The 20,482-nt window shown below is 39.7% G+C and overlaps 1 long non-coding RNA gene across 1 annotated transcript in view; it reads left to right on the top strand.

Annotated features, from left to right (window-relative positions):
- Window positions 1-18,883, top strand: part of LOC118636398 — a 100,615-nt gene extending 81,732 nt beyond the window's left edge. Inside the window, exon 3 of the long non-coding RNA XR_004960647.1 lies at window positions 18,816-18,883. This is a non-coding gene — a long non-coding RNA (uncharacterized LOC118636398). The remainder of the gene's footprint in view (window positions 1-18,815) is intronic.
- The last annotated feature ends 1,599 nt before the right edge of the window (window positions 18,884-20,482 follow it).

The raw sequence follows: 20,482 nt of genomic DNA, 5'->3' as shown, positions 1-20,482 counted from the left end.
TGTGTGTGTGTATATATATATATATATATATTTTTTTTTAATCCTCACCCGAGACTATTTTTCTATTTATTATCAGATAGAGTGGGAGGGAAGGAGGGGGCGGGAGAGAGGAACATCAATGTGAAAGAGACACATTGATTGGCTGCCTCCCGTATGACCCCACCATGGCTGGAGATGAACCGCAACCCAGGTATGTGCCCTTGACCAGAATAGAACCCGTGACTCATTGGTCTGCGGGCTGACACTCTACTGCTGAGCCAAACTGGCCAGGGTGGAATACGAATATATTCTTATTAGATGGCTACAACTAGGTTAGAAAGGAAGGAAGAAAGGAAAGGAGGGAGGGAGAAATTAGAGCTAGTAGGACTATGGGGTTGTGGCTATAATCCCCTGTGGGAAAAATGAGGAATGAGAGGCAGTGCTTTCTCTTGATCATGCAAGCAGTTACTGGCAATTTGTTCTGGCCAACAAAACTCCAGGTGACTGTGTAATCACTAATCTAGGAATAGGAATAGAATCATTAGTTTTTCTGCCTGAAGAAATTTTTTCTGTCTTTTGATTTAAAGGCCAAAGGCTATTCACCATGTCACTGAGGATTATAAAACCTTTATGAAATATTCATCAAAGTATTGAATTTAATGTGTGATAGAAAGGAGAGCTGGGCTAGTTTAAATCCCTACCATACCTGTCTTTTTTTTTTTTTTTATCCTCACCCGAGGACATTTTTCCAGTTTTTGTTCAGATAGAGTGGGAGGGAGAGAGAGGAAGAGAGAGAAAGAGAGAGAAACATCGACGTGAAAGGGACACATCGAATGGCTGCCACCCACACGACCAACCAGGGCCGGGGACAAACTGCAACTGAGGCATGTGCCCTTAGCAGGAACCGAACCCGGGTCTCTCTGGACCACAGGCTGACGCTCTAACTGCTGAACCAAACCGGCCAGGGCTATACCTGTCTTAATGAAGTAAAATAAGATATAAGCCCTGGCCGGTTTGGCTCAGCGGTTAGAGCATTGGCCTGAGGTCCAGAGAGACCCGGGTTCTGTTTCTGCTAAGGGCACATGCCTCGGTTGCTGTTTGTCCCCGGCCCTGGTTGGTTGTGCGGGTGGCAGCCACTTGATGTGTCCCTTTCACGTCGATGTTTCTCTCTCTCTCTCTCTCTCTCTCTCTCTCTCTCTCTCTCTCTCTCTCTCTTCCGCTCTCTCCCTCCCACTCTATCTGAACAAAAAATGGAAAAATGTCCTCGGGTGAGGATGAAAAAAAAATTATAGCAGCAAAGACTACTGTGGAAGCCACCAACCACACCCAATGCTGTGAGCTCACAGAAAAGCCACTGATTTTCTTTTTAATCCTCACCCAAGGACATTTTTGCATTCATCTTCAGATAGAGCGGGAGGGAGAGAGGAAGGAAGAGAGAGAAACATCAATGTGAGAGAGAGAGACATAGAGTGGCTGCCACCCACACAACCCCAACTGGGGCGGGGGACAAACTGCAACTGAGGTATGTGCCCTTAGCGGGAACCAAACCTGGGTCTCTCTGGTCCGGGGCCAATGGTCTAACCACTGAGCCAAATCGGCCAGGGCACAAGGATACGTTTTTATTGATTTTTGGAGAAAGAGAGAGAGGCAGGGAGAGATAGATAGATAGATAGATAGATAGATAGATAGATAGATAGATAGATAGAGACAGAGAAGGAAAGAAACATCGATGTGAAAGAGATGCACCGATCTGTTGCCTTCCACATATGCCCCAACTGAGGATCAAACCTGCAACCTAGGTATGTGCCCTGACTGGGAATTGGACCCACAACCTTTTTGTTGTATAGGGCAATACTCCAGCCAACTGAACCACCTGATCAAGGCAGGCCACTGATTTTCATCTCTCTGGTGACTAAATGGGAATCAGGCAGTGGCCAAAGGTAATGCAAAGAAATGTTCCTCTCTTACTATGATTGTGTGGATCTCACGGGTTTTTCAAAGTGACATGTGGGTCAGTGTTTCCTGGAGCCTAAACTAGCATACTTTCCTTTTCCCATCTTAAGAGAAACTTTCTCCAGATCTTGCTTAGGAAAGTCAGAGGCCAATGTATATTTTTTCATGTCTCCATCTCACGTTCACCCTGACTTGCTAACCTGATCCTTGCCAAATTAGGCCAAACAGAAAGCAGTTACAACCTTGATATATATCTCAGGTGTTGTGATGGACAGAAGGAGGGAAAGGAAAACACGAGGCTGGAACGTAGTATATCCATTCTGTTGCACAACCATCACCACTATGTAGGTTCAACCCTGTTGAAACCAAGCTGGTCTGATCTTGGCCAAGGCTTCCTCTCATTGAGTCTCAGGACCTCCATAGGCAAATCCAGAGAATGAATTCATTTTTACTAAAGAGCCATGCAGTCTTTTGATTCTATAATTATAAGTATGGTGATAAGATACTCTTCCATACTTAGGCTGCCAATTGGAAAGTGCATTCTGCTTTCATTTCCTGGTTTGCTGATGGGAAGTTTTAAGTTAGACAAGGTTGTGAGAGGCCCAGAACAATTGGTGATGGAATCTCATCTCCAATTCAAGGCTCTGGTTTCTAGCTTCCTACTGCATTAACTGCCTTGTAGGGTGCATGTTGGCATCATATTGGCCTATTCTAAGTGCCATTCTGAATGATACCATGGACTGGGCAGGAATGTCACATTATTAAAATATTTTGCAGAGTCTTAGTGAGATGTATACTCTCTAAGCATATGTGGTACGGTTACATATTTAGTTCCTGCCTATCATCAAAAATTTGAAACAGTTTACACGAAAAACATAGGAATAGCAATCTTAACAATCCAGGAGAAAAATTTGGGCAGAGAAGTCTCTGAGAAGCATTCCAAAACTAACAGCTGGTGAAAATAAACCTCTCCCTCTCTCTTTCTTGTTTCCTTTCTTTTTCCTTCTCCCCCCCTTCTTGATTTGTATCGTTTTCTCTTGTCTATCTTTCTTTCACATCTATCTGGTTTAAGGCTAATTGAGCCAGGTTTCTAAAACCTAAAGTCAAACACATTTTAATAGATACGTCATTTAATTCTCATGGTAACTCATTAGGTATGAACTAGTATTACCTCCATTTTACAGATGAAGAAAAAGGGGAACAGCAGGGTTGGAAAAGTTGCCTAAAGTCACACAACTATAAATCTATGGACTTGGGATATTGATCAAGAAAGTCTGAATCTAGTGGCTACACCATCAACCATTATAATATAAGCTGGTAAATGTGAAGTCAGATTTTATTATTTTTATTTTTATTTTTTTTGGCTTCATCTCTATTTTTTTTTAATGTTTTTATTTGTTTTGTTTTGTTTTTTTATCCTCACCCGAGGATATTTTCCATTTTTTTGTACAGATAGAGTGGGAGGGAGAGAGAGAGGACGGGAGAGAGAGAGAGAAACATCGACGTGAAAGGACACTTCGAGTGGCTGCCACCCGCACGACCAACCAGGGCCGGGGACAAACTGCAACCGAAGTACGTGCCCTTAGCGGGAACCGAACCCGGGTCTCTCCGGACCGCAGGCCGACGCTCTAACCGCTGAGCCAAACCGGCCAGGGCCATCTCTATTTTTTTATTAATTATTTTTTGTTACAGATGTTTCTCCTTTTCCCCCCACTGATTCCCCCCTCCCCGCCCCTCCCTGCCCTGTCCCCAGCTTTGTTGTCCATGTCCATTGTTCATGCATATAAGTTCTGTGGTTTATCTCTCCCCCACCACCCCCTCTTCTGGGGATTGTCAGTCTGTACCCCACTTCCACGTCTCTGGGACTACCCCATTCCTCAGACTGTTATGTTCATTATACTCCACAAATAAGTGAGATCATATGATACGTGTCTTTCTCTGTTTGGCTTGTTTCACTTAGGATGACACTTTCCAGGTCCCTCCATGTAGTCTCAAAGGATAAGAGATCTTTCTTTCTTACAGCTGCGTAGTACTCGATTGTGAAGTCAGACTTTAACTAGGTCTGTTTGACTTAAACTCCATTGATATTGCTACCAGACTATGCTACCTGTGATAAAAATGATGATGATTATGACAATAATAACAGTAATTATTATTATAGCTGACATTTATTGAATTTTTACAGTGTTCCAGGTTTAATCTAAATATTTTTAATAAATCGACTTATTTAATCTTCACAAAACCCTATGAAGTGGATCTACTATTATCCACATTTAAGAAATGTTCATTTCCATTCATATTCATAAACTGAAGAACAGAGAATTTATTTTTAAGAATTTTAAATTAAGATATAATTCACATACCATAAAATTTACCCTTTTAAATATAAACGTTAGTAATTTTTAGTATATCTACAATGTTGCACAACCATCACCACTATGTAATTCTAGAACATTTTCATTATCCCCAAAAGAAAGCCTGTCTGCATTAACAGTCACTCTCCATTCCTCATCCCCCCCAGCCCCTGGCAACCACTAATCTACTTTCTGTCTCTATAGATTTGCCCATTCTGGATATTTCATACAAATACAATCATACAATATGTGGCCTTTTGTGTCTGGCTTCTTTCATTTGGAATAGAGAAAAACAGCTACCATTTATTGGTTGCCATGACTACCATGTCCTAAGCACTGCTATCAGGAGCTCCATGTGCATTATCTCTAATCCTCCCACTGACCTCATGGCAAAGTAGAACTATTATCTTCCCTACAATAAGGAGACTGAGTCACAGAGCTGTTCAGCATCTTGCATAAAGTGCGACAGCTCATAAATGGCAGAGTTAAAATGCAAACCCAGATCTATCTGTGCTCAAATCCCACACCCTTTGTGCTCCATCCCTCTGCCTCAGGTTAACAAGTATTTAGGCTAGTAATGTGATGGTCTTGAAGCCAGGGCAAAGGAGTCAAGACAGCCTGATGATGATGGAAAATACAGCCTCAAGCTCTCCTGGATTTGGTGCCTGGTAGTGGGTGGGGGCAGGGGGTGCCTCCCTCCCCAAACTGGGCTCTAGACCTCAGCAAACTTGTATGCTGAGGTTCTGCTTGACCTCCTTGCTCTGGAGCTTCATTAATGCCCTAGGTTCACTCTTTGATTTTATTCAGTTTGGACATATAAGTTGAAGAGCTTATATGGAGGAATTTCTGTATTTCTTCATCTGGCTTTGGTTACACATGGAATCATGATGAAGCAAGTCAAGACTTCTATAATGGGAAGAAAAAAATCAGCAGAAATTCTTCACGCATTTCCCTAGTCTGCAGCTTGGCCACATTTCCTTCTGGGGCTCATTGAATGGACACCAGCTTCCCTACTGCAGATGGGCACCAGAGGCTGACAGCTCATATATGCTTCTATAAGTGGAGGTTTTGGAGTTGCCCAGTGATTTGGTGCAAAGAGGCCCAGTTATGCTGTTAATCTATACTGACACTTTCTCCCAGTGTAAAGCTCTTTAAGGTTTGGCCTGGTGTCATCTGGGATAACACACTTAGAAAAGAGAAGATTGTGTCTAATTGATAAAGCTGAGATTTGCACTATTCAGTGGTGATAATTATTCTTTGATGGCTTTGGAGGATTTTACATAAAAAAGAAAAATCATATTTTAAAGAGCAGATTCCTAGAATGTTAGAGCTGAAAGTGACCCCAAGACTAAGTATTCAGACCTTTTTTAGAGACAAATAAATTTACCAAATCCAAGAAGGAAGTGTGACACAGGGCCAGAGTGTATGTGGTATGCATAGGTGCCAACGGGACCGCCCACAGGGGTCACGGTGCTCTGGTTGCTTTATCCCGTGAAGCCTTGGCCTCAGTGATACCTGAATTTCAGCGATGCAAACATATTAGGTGGTGCTCATTGTACCATAGACTCTTTTGGCCCTTGGTGATGCCACATCACTGGTTCTCTTTTTATGAAAATTTGCCCTCTGCAGGGTGGGTTCTGGTCACCAACCAGAAAACTGATGATGACAATGATGACATCGTTTCAGAAACCCCAGAGAATGGTGAAAATGACTTGTGCTCTAGTGATTGGAGAGGATGCTTTGGAATACCAGATACCCCCAGCTGCCACCTCAAAGTCACTCATCTCATATGCCCCCTTTTCCCTCTAAAGAACCAACAGGGTAGCCTTATAAGGGAAGAGGAGACAGTGCATGTTCACCAAGCAGAACCAAAATACCCAATGCTACAATTAGCTCTCCCCATTGGCCAGCCTCAAGAGCCCTTTTATTTATATACTATACAAAAGCAGATGTTTGTACTATTACTTGTAGACAATGAAAAATTAAGTAGTGTTTTCCATGCTCTGTATAAAAAGGCACAGAAATGGATTCTACTTTCCTAGAAATAGTACCTTCCGGAAAAGTTTGTTTCAATTATTTGGAAAATGCAGGTCTAACCAGCTTATTTCTTCAGATTGCTGTACTTATTTACTGTTACTGCAGCTAGAGGCCTTTACGAGTCACTGTTAAATTTTCAGAGGAAGTGAGAATCTGGCAGGAAAGAGGGTGTCTGGAGGAAAACCTTTGTCTTTTGACGTTGGGGACAATGTGTCTCAGGCTCCCCTTGTAAACTTTTTATCTTAAGATAATTTTAAACTTATAAAAGGGTTGTGAAAATATTACAGAAAATTCCTTGACCCAGCTTCCCCTTATTTTAATATCTTATATAACCATAGAATACTTATACAAAGGCATTAACCTTGATACAATACTATTAACCAAAATACAAAATTCATTCAGATTTTATCAGTTTTTTCCACTGAAGTGTTGTTTTTCTCTACCAGGATTTCACATTGCATTTGTCATCTTACTCATGTCATATCTCCTTACTCTCCTCCTGTCTATGACAGTTCCTCAGTCTTTCCTGTTCTTAATATTTTTGAAGAGTAGTGATCAGGTATTTTGTAGAATGTACTCCAATTTAGGTTTTATGTTTTCTCATTATTAGAATAAAACACAAACTTCTCATGCTCAGATAGAAGTAGATTGAAGTTAGAAAGCCCTTTTGAGGCTAACCTTAAGAAAGAAAGTTACTGGCCTCCTGGATCCTCCCTCAATGTTCTCTGTTCATCTCTAGTTCTCTTCTCTCTACCCTCAGTGGCCAAGACTTTATAGGCACTTGCTCTGTGTCCAACCCAGATAGTGGAGGCATGGGGCACTGCAGAAGAAAGGTGCCCTTTTTATTTTCTTTTCCTTTTTTTAAACAAGTGTCCTCAAATTCTAGGAAGAAATTCCAGTCTCCTACATTGAGACTACAAGGAGGTACCACAGTGCTTCTTCTGAAATGGTTTAAGCAGAGGGGCAGTCCCTCTTGCAGCTGAAATTCATGATTACATTACTTATTGTGTGAAAAACAATGATGTCCCATTAGCAAAATATTAAACTTGCAATGTTGGCACTGAATTCTGGGAGAGCTTCCTGAGGTTGCTTCCCCAACTAGATGATAAGATGTTTCATCTCAGAGGTTCTGATATTTCTTACTTTGGGTGGAGAGAGAGAGAAACAGCAACTTTTAGTTTTCTGGAGTTTCCAGAAAGACGAGAAGTATTATGAAATCATCAACATTGTAGCTCAGAACATGATCCTTCCAACTTATGCCAATGGCTAAGATTTTTATCTTTTTCTGATAAAGCTCTGGGGCTTTTTTTCATATATCTTTTGAGTATCAAAGCTAGAAGATATTGTTCACAGTCCTGACATTCTACAGATGAGATTACTGAGGTCAGAGAGGGAAAAACAACAAAATTACGAAACCAGTGAAATCTCTATTGCCCATTTTCTAGGTGCTTAATTCTGAACTGGCTGGTATAAGGCAAATAGGTTTATAGGGCATGGTTCTTAGCCTTAAAAAGGTTAAAGTTCTAGCATGGGAGTGACTGCTACACCATTTAAAGCGAAAGCGAACAAGGCAGGAGAGTGTGTGATTATGTTGACATTAAGTGTCATAAGAATTCATAGACAAGTCCACTAAAATGTCAGAAAGGCCTTAAAGGGGAGGATCTTTAAAACTGAGATGGCTCTTTAACCATTGATATGATTCAGAGAGCTAAAAAGCCAGATTGTGGAAGGCCCCAAAAGCCAGGCAGAAAAGGTTGGGCACATAAGTGACATGAGGGAAGTAGTGTTTATAAAAGTTTAATTTTCCTGGGATGTACAGTGGGACCAGTAGTTGCAGGCTGGAGAGTCATGGCCAGGCAAATGTGTAATTTATTTAGGGCCTCCCAGAGACAGCACCAAAGTACTGTGGTCCACCAGTGAGACTAAGAATCAAGTAGGAAAGGAAAACTGCTGTAAGGAACAAATGGAAGAGACTTTTTGGGGTAAATGTATCCCTGGGTGTTCCTTAAATTTTAATTGAAAAAGTATATTAGTGGACCTTTTAAATTGTTTACTATGCACTAGCCATTGCTTTATGTGCATTTGTTCACATAAGTTCTTTTCTATAGAGGAAGAAACTGAGGCTTAAAACGTAAGTAACTTCTCGAAAACATAGGGCCAGCAGATAGCAGAGTAAAGTTTCCCAATTAGGATCGTCTGATTTCAGAGCCCCTACCTGTCCCAACACCCCAGACATGGCTGCATTATTTCTTGTATATTAAAGCTGGAGAAACTTTTGGATTATTGTCCAAACTCTTGTTTTGATGAAGAGCTAGCCAAAGCTCAAAAGAGGGAGATTGTTGTACCTAATTTCTGACCATTTAGCTCTTCTGCAAAATCTTGGTGCCTCTGACACCAGGTATGCTGGTAAAGGAATGGTGTATCCTGAATGCTCTGTGACTTGGGGGAACAAACCCTCTCTAAAAGTTTAAAGCTCAGGCTTTAAACTTTTCTGACTAAAATCAGAGTCTCTGCCTTCTTTGGAGACTCCTCCCTCTCCAGTTGTGACTAGATACCTGGTTCAGGAAGAGGCCAAAAGGGGGGTTTTCCTGGCAGAAGCCCAGGACTGCATGCAGGAGCCCATACAACTAGAGCTGGGAAGTCAGTGGTGAAATGGTGGACATAGATGCCATCCCATCTTTGTATTTGATTCCCATGATTATGAAGGCATTTCCGTTTGGACAAGTATCTTTTATAACATGGCCACTGTGTGTCCTTGGGAAAATTCCTTACTTTCTTTCTTTTTTTTTTTTATCCTCACCCGAGGACATTTTTTCTTTTTTTGTTCAGATAGAGTGGGAGGGAGAGAGAGAGAAACATCGACGTGAAAGGGACACATCGAGTGGTGGCCACCCGCATGACCCAACCAGGGCCGAGAACAAACTGCAACCGAGGTACATGCCCTTAGTGGGAACCGAACCCGGGTCTCTCTGGACCGCAGGCCGATGCTCTAACCACTGAGCAAAACCGGCCAGGGCAAATTCCTTACTCTTTCTGAACATCAGCATTTTCATTTGTAAAGTGAGAACAGTGATCATTTTTGCCTTTTTTAGGGTTATGACTGTGAAAGTGAAATAGCTTTGGTTAAGTACACAGAGTAGACCCTCAATGAGTGCTGGTTCTTTGAAATACCTTGGCAGGATAAGCAGCAGGTGGTAGAGTGGCAGGATCACTTCATTTGGAATCAGACAATGATGCATTCAGGATCTAACTTGGGTTGGTCTTGGGCAAAGCAGATAGGCTCTGGCTGTAGTCTTTCACTTGTAAACAAAGTTCATTCTAAATGGAGAAAGTGGTAATCATTAAGAAGGCACATGGTATGCAAAGCTGTGAGGAAGGAGAAGCAGATAAAAAGAGAGGGGAGAAGAAATTGTCCAGAAATCGACTTTACTTTTTTCTACCTCAGATATTTGCCAAAAACCTTTATTTTCATGGAGAACACAAGCTTAATAAAACTGTAATTATAAAGTACAGGTAGTTTTAGGACAACTTAACCATAATATCAATAATATTTATGACAATACATCATTTATTGAGTATATGCTATGACCAAAAACTGAGTTGAATGCTTACACAGAGTGTTCCCTTTCTCCCTAAAAAATCCTAAAAGATAAGATTACTGAACATGACTTACAGGTGAGAAAACTGAATTTCAGATATGTTGAGCTAATAGTCTTGGTCTCACAGAAAGGAAGCAGTGGAGATGGGGTCCTAACTCATGTTTCCTGGGCTTCAAATGATTTGCTCTTTGCCCTATACCTAGATGTTTCTCATTTTACTAAGTGCCAGCCTTTTTCGTAGGTCTGGTAAAGAGGCTACATTTATTTTCAGAAGCAGTAGCCAGACCATAAAGCCTTCCTTGTGTTCCTTTTTTAGAACTGGTTTTCAGAAATACACAAAGAAATCAGCTCTGCTCCCTCTCAGTCTTAGCCCGTTTAGGGTCCAGTGGTATTTTACCTTCACATTCTTTACCTTATAGACCAGATGCGATTCTAAACATCATCTGAAGAGTTTCCAAAATGAAAGTTCATATTCAAACACTTTTGCCACAGTTGTAAATATTTGAAATATTTATGCTTTGGGATTTGAAGGCAGATTAAAAAAGAAGTATCCCAGAAATGGCTTTAGGTTTCGTAACACCACTGAGATACTAAATGACTACTTTAAAAATGAGCAAACCCTTAGTATGCAGCTTGGCCCCTCCAATATGCACCCAGTCCCAGGAGAGGCAGCCACAAACTGTGGATCACTTTGTAGTTCCAAACAAGTAGCCCAGGGCTGGTCACAGGCAGTATCTAACATTGACCTGCACTGGAGTCTATCCTAAGAGGCCCCAGAACCAAAACACTCAGTGGTGGGTTTCAGACCACATCAGAGCATGACCCAATTAGATCCATAAGTGGTACAACCAAAGGAAGATCTCGGCAGGCACCAGACCCTGCTGTGGTGAATTCTATTTCATAGGGTCAGCCCCTGTACCAAAGCTTATATGCTATGGTCAAGGTCAGTCCTCATAGTCAGCCAGCCTGAGTACAAACTCCACCCACAGATGAGCCAACAACCACCAAGACATCTATAGACCTGGCCAGTGTGGCTCAGTGGCTAGAGTGTCTGCCTGAGCACCAAAGGGTCATAGGTTTGATTCCTGGTCAAGGGCATGTACCTGGGGTGCAGGTTTGATCCCCAGCCCTGGTCAGGTGCATGCAGGAGGCAACCAATCAATGTGTCTCTCTCACATTGATGTCTCTCTCTCTCCCTCCCTCTCTCTCTCTCTCTTTCTCTGTGTCTCCCCTCCCTCCCTCTTTCCCTTCCACTTTCTCTAAAAATCAATAGAAAAATATCCTTGGGTGAGGATTAACAACAACAAAAGACTCATCTACAATAGGAGGGCTCACATAACCCACACAAGGGACATCCCTGGAGCACCTAGCTTGGGTGATCAGGGAGACTGCACCACTGAGCTCCACAGGACACCTACTACATAAGGCCACCCTACCAAGACTGGGAGACATAGCATATATACCTAATACACAGAAACAAATACACAGAGGCAGCCAAAATAGGGAGACAAAGAAACATGCTCCAAATGAAAGAACAGAAGAAAGCCCCAGAAAAAGAATAAAATGAAATGGAGGCAAGCAATCTACCAGTGCAGAGTTCAAAGCAATGGTTATAAAGGATGTTCAAGTAACTTAGGTTAAGATTGGAAAAATTAATTGAGACCTTCAAGAAAGAGATAGTAAGCATAAAAAGGACATAGAAACCACAAAAATAAAGACTCAGAAACGAAGAACGCAATATCTGAAATGAAGACTACGCCAGAAGGAATCAACAGCAGACTAGATGAAGCAGAAAACTGAATCAGCGATTTGAAAGACAAGGTAGCAGAAAACACTCAATCAGAGCAGCAAAAAGAGAAAAGAATCCAAAAAGTGAGGCTAGTTTAAGGGACCTTAGGGACAATATGAAGCACAACATACACATCATAGGGGTACCAGAAGGAGAAGAGAGAGAAGAAGGGATTGTGAACTTACTTGAAGAAATAATGACCAAAAACTTTCCTAACCTGTTGAAGGAAAAAGACACACAAGTCCAGGAAGTGCAGAGGGTCTCAAAAGAATTGAATCCAAAGAGGCCCACAGCAAGACACATCAAAATGGAAAGGTTAAACACTAAGAGAGAATCTTAAAAGCAGCAAGGGAAAGACAGTAACCTATAAGAAAACTTTTATTAAGACTGTCAGCTGATTTTTTCATCAGAAACATTTCAGGCCAGAAGAGATTGGCATGAAATATTCAAAGTGAGGAAAAGCAATGACCTACAATCAAGACTACTCTATCCAGCAAGGCTATCATTTAAAATTGAAGAAAAAAAATAAAGAGCTTTCCAGACCAAAAACAACAACAACAAAAAAACCCCACAAACAAACAAACAAACAAACAAACTGAAAAACAAACACTAAAGGAGTTCATTACCACCAAACCAAAATTACAAGAAATATTAAATGGAGTTCTTGAAGAAGAAGAAAGAAAAAAAGAATAAATATAGTTGAAAAGAATAAAAAGGCAATAAATACTTACCTATCAAAAATCACTTTAAATGTAAATGGCCTAATTCTCCAATAAAAAAACATAGGGTAGCTGGATGTATAGGAAAACAAGACCCAGATATAGGCTGCTACAAGGGACCTACCTCAGAACAAAAGACACACACAGACTAAAGTAAAGGGATAGAAAGAGATATTTTGTGCAAAAGAAAATGAAAAAAAAAAAAAAGCTGGGTAACAATACTTATATCAGACAAAGTAGACTTTAAAAAAGGCTATAATAGGAGAAAAAGAAGGATATTACATAATGATAAAAGGATCAATCCAACAAGAGGATATAACCCTTGTAAACATTATGTACCCAACAAAGGAGCACCTAAATATATAAAGCAAATCTTTCTGGGCAAAAGGAGAGATGGACAGTAATACAGTCATAGTAGGAGATTTTTAACACTCCATTGACATCAATGGATAGATCTTCCAGACAGAAAATCGACAAAGAAACAATGATCATAAATGACACACTGGATCAGATGGATTTAATTGATGTTTTCAGAGCATTTTACCCCAAAGCAGGAGAATATTCATCCTTTTCAAGGTCATAGAACATTTTCCAGGATATACCACATGTTAGGATGCAAAAGAAGTCTAAATAAATTTAAGAAGATTGAAATCATATCAAGCATCTTCTCCAAACTCAATGAAATGAAACTAGATATCAATTACAAGAAAAAAAACTAAAAAACTTAAAAATACATGGATGCTAAATAACATGTTATTAGAAAAAAGAATGGAATCACAACAAGATTAAGAAACAAATAAAAAGATACCATGAGACAAATGAAAATGAAACCACAACAACCCCAATTCTGTGAGACATAGTGAAATAGTTCCAAGAGGGAACTTCATAGCAATACAGGCCTATCTCAAGAAACAAGAAAAATCTCAAATAAACAATCTAACTTTACACTTAAAAGAACTACAAAAAGAACAACAAACAAAGCCCAATGTGAGTAAAGGAAGGAAATAATAAACATCAGAGCAAAAATAAATGAAATAGAGTTTAAAAAATTACAAAAGATTAATGAAACCAAGAGCTGGTTCTTTGAAAAGATAAACCAAATTCACAAACATTTAACCAGACTCATCAAGAAAAGAAGAGAGAGGATCCAAATAAATAAAATCAGAAATAAAAGAGAAGTAACAACTGATACCAAAGAAATACAAAGGATTATAAGAAAATATTACAAACAACTATATGCCAAAAAATGGGACAATTTGGAAGAAATGGATAAATTCCTAGAAACATACAATCTTCCAAAACGAAGAATCAGAGAATCTGAATACACAGATTACAACTAGTGAAATTAAAGCAGTAATCAAAATACTCCCAGCAAACAAAAGTCCTGGACCTGATAGCCTCACAGGTGAATTTTACCCAACATTCAAAGAAGAACTAACATCTATCCTTCTTAAACTATAAAAAAATTCAAGAAGAGGGAAAACTCCCAAATTCATTTTATGAAGCCAGCATTATCCTAATTCCAAAACCAGATAAAGACATGACAAAGACAGACAATTATAGGCCAATATCCCTCATGAATATAGATGCTAAAATCCTCAACAAAATATTAGCAAACAGGATCCAGAAATACTTTTAAAACATCATACACCATGACCAAGTGGGATTTATTCCTGCGATATAAGGTTAGTACAATATCCACAAATTAATTAATGTGATAAAACACATAAAGAAAATGAAGGTTAAAAATCATATGATTATATCAAAAGATGCAGAAAAGCATTTGATAAAACCCAACACCCACTTATAATAAAAACTCTCAGCAAAGTGGGAATAGAGGGAACATATTTCAACATAATAATGGCCATGTATTACAAACCCACAGACACATTATGCTCAATGGGCAAAAACTACAAGTGTTTCTCTTAAGATCAGGAACAAGACAGGGATGTACACTCATAGTCAATATAGTACCAGAAGTCCTAGCCACAGTAATCAGACAATAAGAAGAAATAAAAGTCATCCAAATCGGAAAGAAAGAAGTAAAACTGTCATTATTTGCAGATGACATGATACTGTATGTGGAGAACCCTAAAGAATCCACCAGAATTGAAAAATAAATCCAGTAAAGTAGCAGATACAAAATAAATATTAAGAAATTAGTTGCATTTTTATACACCAATAATAAACTAGCAGAAAAGTAAACTAAGAAAACAATTCTACTTACAATTGTATAAAAAATTAAAATACCTAGCTAGAAACAAATTTAAGCAAGAATATAAAGTACCTGTATTCAGAAAATTATAAGTACTGAAGAAAGAAACTGAAGAAAATATAAATAAAGGGAAGCATATATAGTGTTCATGGATAAGATGAATTAACATCATTAAAGTGTTCATACTACCCAAAGCAATCTATAGATTAAACACAATTCCTATCAAAATACCAATGGCATATTTCACAGAACTAAAACAAATAATCCAAAAATTTATATGGAACCATAAAAAACACAAGAACAAAGTTAGAGGAATCATCCTACCTGATACAAAAGTATACTACAAGGCCATAGTAATAAAAACAGCATGTTACTGGCATAAAAACAGATATATAGATCAGTGGAACAGAATAGAGAGCCCAGAAATGAACCCATGCCTAAATGATCAATTAATATTTGACAAAGGAGGCAAGAGCATACAATGAGATAAATATAGTTTATTCAATAAATGGTTGTGGAAAAATTGAACAGATACATACTAAAAATGAAACTAGGCCACTTTTTCACACCATATACAAGAAGAAATTTGAAATGGATTAAAGACATAATTGTAAAACTTGAAACCATAAAACTGCTTAAGGAAAACATAGGCAGTAAAATCTCAGCAACATTTTTTTCTGATATATCTCCTTGGCCTAGGGAAACAAAAGAAAAAATAAACAAATGGAACTACACCGAAATGAAAAGTTTTTGCACAGCAAAGGAAACCGTCAATAAAATGAAAAGAAAACCCACTGAATGGGAGAACATATTCAACAATGATATATCTGATAGGGGTATCTAAAATTTATAAAGAACTTATAAAAGTCAACACCAAAAAAACAAACAATTCAATTAAAAAATGGACAAAAAGGACCTGACCAGACACTTCTGCAAAGGAGATATACAGATGGCCAATAGACATATGAAAAGACACTCTACGTCATTAATCATCAGAGAAACGCAAATTAAAACCACAATGAGATATTATCTCATGCCTGTCAGAATGGCTATCATCAGTAAATCAACAAACAACAAGTGTTCGTGAGGCTATGGAGAAAAGGGAACCCTTGTGTACCGTTGGTGGGAATACAGACTGGTGTACCACTATGGAAAACAGTATGATGCTTCCTCAAAAAAATAAAAATGGAACTGCTTTATGACCCAGCAATTCCACTTCAGTATATATATCCGAAGAAACCCAAAACCCAAATTCGAAAGAATATATGCATCTCTATGTTCATTGCAGCATTATTTACAATAGCCAAGATATGGAAGCAACCCAAGTGCCCATTAATAGATGAGTGGATAAAGAAGTAGTGGTATATATATACATTGGAATATTAGTTCGCCTTAAAAGGAAGGAAATATTACATCATGGATGACTTAGTGGTCAATTTTGCTAAGTGAAACAAGTCAGAGAAAGACACATAACATATGATTCCACTTACATGTGGAATCTAAAGAACAGAATAAATGAACAAAAAAACGAAACAGAATTATAGATATAGAGATCAGACTGATGGTTGCCAGAGGGGGACTGGGTGAAAAAGGTTAGGGGATTGAGTACAGATTGGTAGTCATGGGGATGTAAAGTACAGCATAGGAATAATATTCAATAACATTAAAAGTCAATAATATTGTAATAACTATGTACAGTGACAGATGTGTACTGGAAATATGGGTGGGAACACATTGCAAAGTGTGATTGTCTAACCACTATGCTGTACACCTGAAACTAATACAAAATATTGAGTGTAAAATGTAATTGAAAAAAAAGTGCCATAGTTTAATTACATAGTAAGTCCATAATCATGCTTTTATAAATTAAACTGCTTTGTAAATGCCATGTATCTACATCTTTTTTCCACATCCAAGGCAATTTCCTTAACATAAAGAAGTAAAAATACCTGGCCACAGGATGTGTGCAAGTTTTAAGGCTTGTGTAGTTGGATTTATCTATTCTTTTTACCTTTTCTGGATACCTGTTATGCTTTAAATGGCCTTGCAATTTTTCAGTCCCTAATAAAGCGTTTACGCAACTTCGGGGAGACTGCAGGCTCTCTTGAGGGTCACTAAGGCATCTGCACCGAGGGGAAAATTTGGAGGGGCAATTAGCAGGTGCGGTGCAGGATTGGGAACGTTCCTAGACACAGCCTGAAAGTTTTTTGTGGGGTGGAGAAGGCAAGGATAAGTCCTTTCTGGGACTGGGAAACAATTCTCTACGCCCAGTGGGGTGGAGCTTGCAACTGAGGGAGGGCTGGAACCATCAGCCACATGACACACATTACTTACTGTGCAGTAGTGTGGGTGTTACCACGCATACCTCTGAGGCTTGGGACTGGCTGGCGGAGTTGACTCTGCGGAGGTTGTGTTTTGCTGGAAGTGAAAGGTACTTACCATTTTCATTTCCTTTCTGATACTCCACGAGTTTCTCTGCAGTCTGGTGGCGAGTGAGTGTGAACAGGTGTGAATGAGTGCTTGTGGGGAGAGAGTCAGAGAGCTTCAGGCGGGTCTGGAGGGCTTTAGGCGGGTTCTGTGGCCTCCGGTAAAGAAGGTCCTTTAGGCCCTGGCCGGTTTGGCTCAGTGGTTAGAGCGTGGGTCCCGGACCAGAGAGGCTGGGGTTTGGTTTCTGCTAAGGGCACGTACCTCGGTTGCAGTTTGTCCCCGGCCCCATTTGGGGTTGTGTGGGTGGCAGCCAGTCTATGTGTCTCTCTCACGTCAATGTTTATCTCTCTCTCTTTCTCCCTCTCTCCCTCTTGTTCTATCTGAAGATAAATGCAAAAATGGCCTTGGGTGGTGATTAAATAATAATAAAAAAGGTCCTTTAGGTTGTGGTCTTTCTCCTTTAAGATGTCGTGGTCACCATGGCCCTTGTGGCTGGACCAGGGCAAGGAAGGGTGGTGGGCCACGGAGGGGAGGGGTCAGCTAAAGGTGGGGAGAGTTATCTGAGGTGTCTGGGTCCTGGAGGCCCCAGGAACTGCAGGCAGAGGACAAACTCATAAGTCGTCCATGGGGCCCTAGAGGGGGCGGGGATACTAGCCCATGCAGCGCACGCAGGACGCAGTGCGCATGCCCAGTGCCTGGCCTTCCCATGAACCACCGTCTGGCGGTAGTGCAAGGTTCAGTGTGCAGAGCTGGGCGGGTCGCGTCTTGCGGTTTCTTTATCGCTGGCTTTGACTCAACTGGTAGGTCCACCAGGTCAGTCCTACCGGGAGTTTAAGTGTGAGTAAGTGTAAGGAAAGAGCCAGCAGCCCTTATACTTATTGAGGTGGCTCGCCCTATGGACTCCGAGGAGGAAGGTCTTCGAGGTCGTCCTCTTTCTCCTTACAGGCATCAAGGCCGCCATGGCCCTTGTTGTAGCAGAGCTAGGACAAGGGAGCATGGTGGGCCGCGGAGGCTGGGGGGGAGGCAGGGTCTCTAATGGAGATGGGGCCAGTCTTGAGGGTGGTGTTGGAGGCATCTGAGGCTTCGAGGCGCCTGAAACTGCCAAAAGAGCACAGAATCTGTTGTCAGTGGAGGGCTGGACGTGGCTATATATTACAAAATGTATTTATACTGGCGAGTGTAGTTGTGAAAGTAGATCTCTTTAGGAAAGTCGTACTTTTTAAAAAAAAAAGTACTTGAATGGTTCCTTCTTTCCCATATTAGCGTGAGAGAAGCAATGGGGTTTGCAGATAGCAAATCACATTGAATATCATGTGACTGGAAAATGAGCAGTTTTTATTATTATTTTTAATCCTCACCCAAATATATTTTTCCATTTATCTTCAGATAGAGTGGGAGGGGTGGGGGGAGGGGAGAGAGAGAGAGAGAGAGAGAAAGAGAAAGAGAAACATCCATGTAAGAGAAACACATGGATTGGTTGTGTCGTCCCCCCTCCCCACTACCCGACCAGGGCTGGACCCAACCGCAACTGAGGTACCTGCCCTTGATCTGATTTGAACCCGAGACCCTTTGGTCCACAGGCGGCCACCTTCTAACCAGTTAGCCAAACCGGCCCGGGCAGTTATTATTAATTCAAGATTTATTTTGGAAGTCTCACCAAATGTAAAAAAGAATTTATAACCAGCAGTGGATCAGGGAAATAGTCCAGTATAATTATACTTTTTCATGATTTTCTGCTTTCAGTGTGAAATATGAACCCAGTAAGATCAGGATCTAGAGGAAGACCAGATGGTCAAGAGTCCTTCGATCGGGTTGAACCTGTGTTTGTAAGTGCTTTAACATCTTAATTCCATTCAGAAAAATTAATTTTTCTTAAAAAAAAAATTGCAAAATTGTTGAACCAATACAGATCTGTTGTGTAAAGGACTTCCTTACTGAAAATAGGTGAAAACTGAAAGTTATGAATGAGACATTGAGCAAGGAAACTTGTATACTGCTGTTGCCTGTATAGGTATATTGATATGAGAGCCTGGAAATCATCCCAATGGCTTCCCTATTGTGTTTATTAATAAATAGCACACAGCCCAGAAAAGATTTAAATGGTTTCTAGAATTATCCTTGCAGATAACTCCTTTCTTAGAGTATTTTTTGTATAGGAAGAATAAGAATTCTATTAAGAATACTTACAGAGACGAGTCTAGGAAAAACCTTTTCAGATTTGTGATTAGTTACTCCATGTAGTATGTATATTTGTGCCTTCTATTGTTACAGTAATAATAAGAATACTTTTCATTTGTATGTACACTCCTACAAGGCCCAGCGACCACGTAACAAGAAATCTCATCAAGAGGAACTACCAACTGAGAATCTGTATTTTCAACCTAGACAAGAGGGACAAGAGGGAGCACCTGCGGTTAAAGGTGAAGAGGGGATGAAGGAACATTTTGTATTTCATTTATGATGTTGTACTAGTAACAGTAATAAATAAAAGTTTCCCTGAAAATTGGCTAGAAACCAAGGAAAGGTATAGTTTGCAGCTGCAGTCCCTCTCTCTGATAAGTTTTCCTTCTTTTAGCATTTTACCTATCCCATATTTTAAATTATTTGTCATGCCTGGAAAATATAATCCTTGCCAAGGGTCTATATCAGCAAATCAAAGGAAACAATATAAAATCTAGGCAAAATGATACACTATTTCACTAGTTAAACTTGGTCGTCTTGAAATGTTTTAGGGGGCTTCTTAAGTCATCGCATAAAAAGTTTAGGCAAACCTAGGAATATTTTGGTTAGCTCTTAGATTGTGATTTAAATTTTTTCATAATATAGAGAAATAAAAATGTAAAATCTTTTCCTAGCTGCTGTTTAGCCTGCAATATTTTTGTCTTCCTGAACCATAATCTAATTGTCACATATTCTTTTAAAAAAAATCTTTTCACTTAGAAAAGATTTAAAACTTACAGAAAAGTTATAAGTACAGTATACTCTTATATCCTCTTTTCCTCCATTCACCAATTGCTAACATTTTGTAAAATATTGCTCTCTCTCTTTAGATATTAATACATATGTTATTATTGCTAAACCATTTCAGAGTAAATTTTAAATATAACTCTCTACTCTCTATTCAGTATATATTTCCTAAAAACAAGGATATTCTCTTACATAACCCTAGCTGTAGGGTGGGGGGTTGAGGAGGCAAAAGGGGAGTGAAATGGGGGATATCTGTAATACTGTCAACAATTTTTTAAAATTCAGGAAATTTAACATAGAGAAAATAATGATTATTTAATATGTAGTCAGTTGGCCTAGCAATGTCTTTTAGAGCATTATTTTTTCCTGGCCCAGGAATCCAAGATCCCCCCCCCCCCATCGTATTTACTTTATTTTTTTGTTTGTTTTTGTGTTGTTAATCC

Source organism: Molossus molossus, unplaced genomic scaffold, assembly GCF_014108415.1.
Source record: "Molossus molossus isolate mMolMol1 unplaced genomic scaffold, mMolMol1.p scaffold_m16_p_2, whole genome shotgun sequence".
In the NCBI taxonomy this organism is placed as follows: Eukaryota; Metazoa; Chordata; class Mammalia; order Chiroptera; family Molossidae; genus Molossus; species Molossus molossus.
This window is presented reverse-complemented; position numbering and strand designations above follow the sequence as displayed.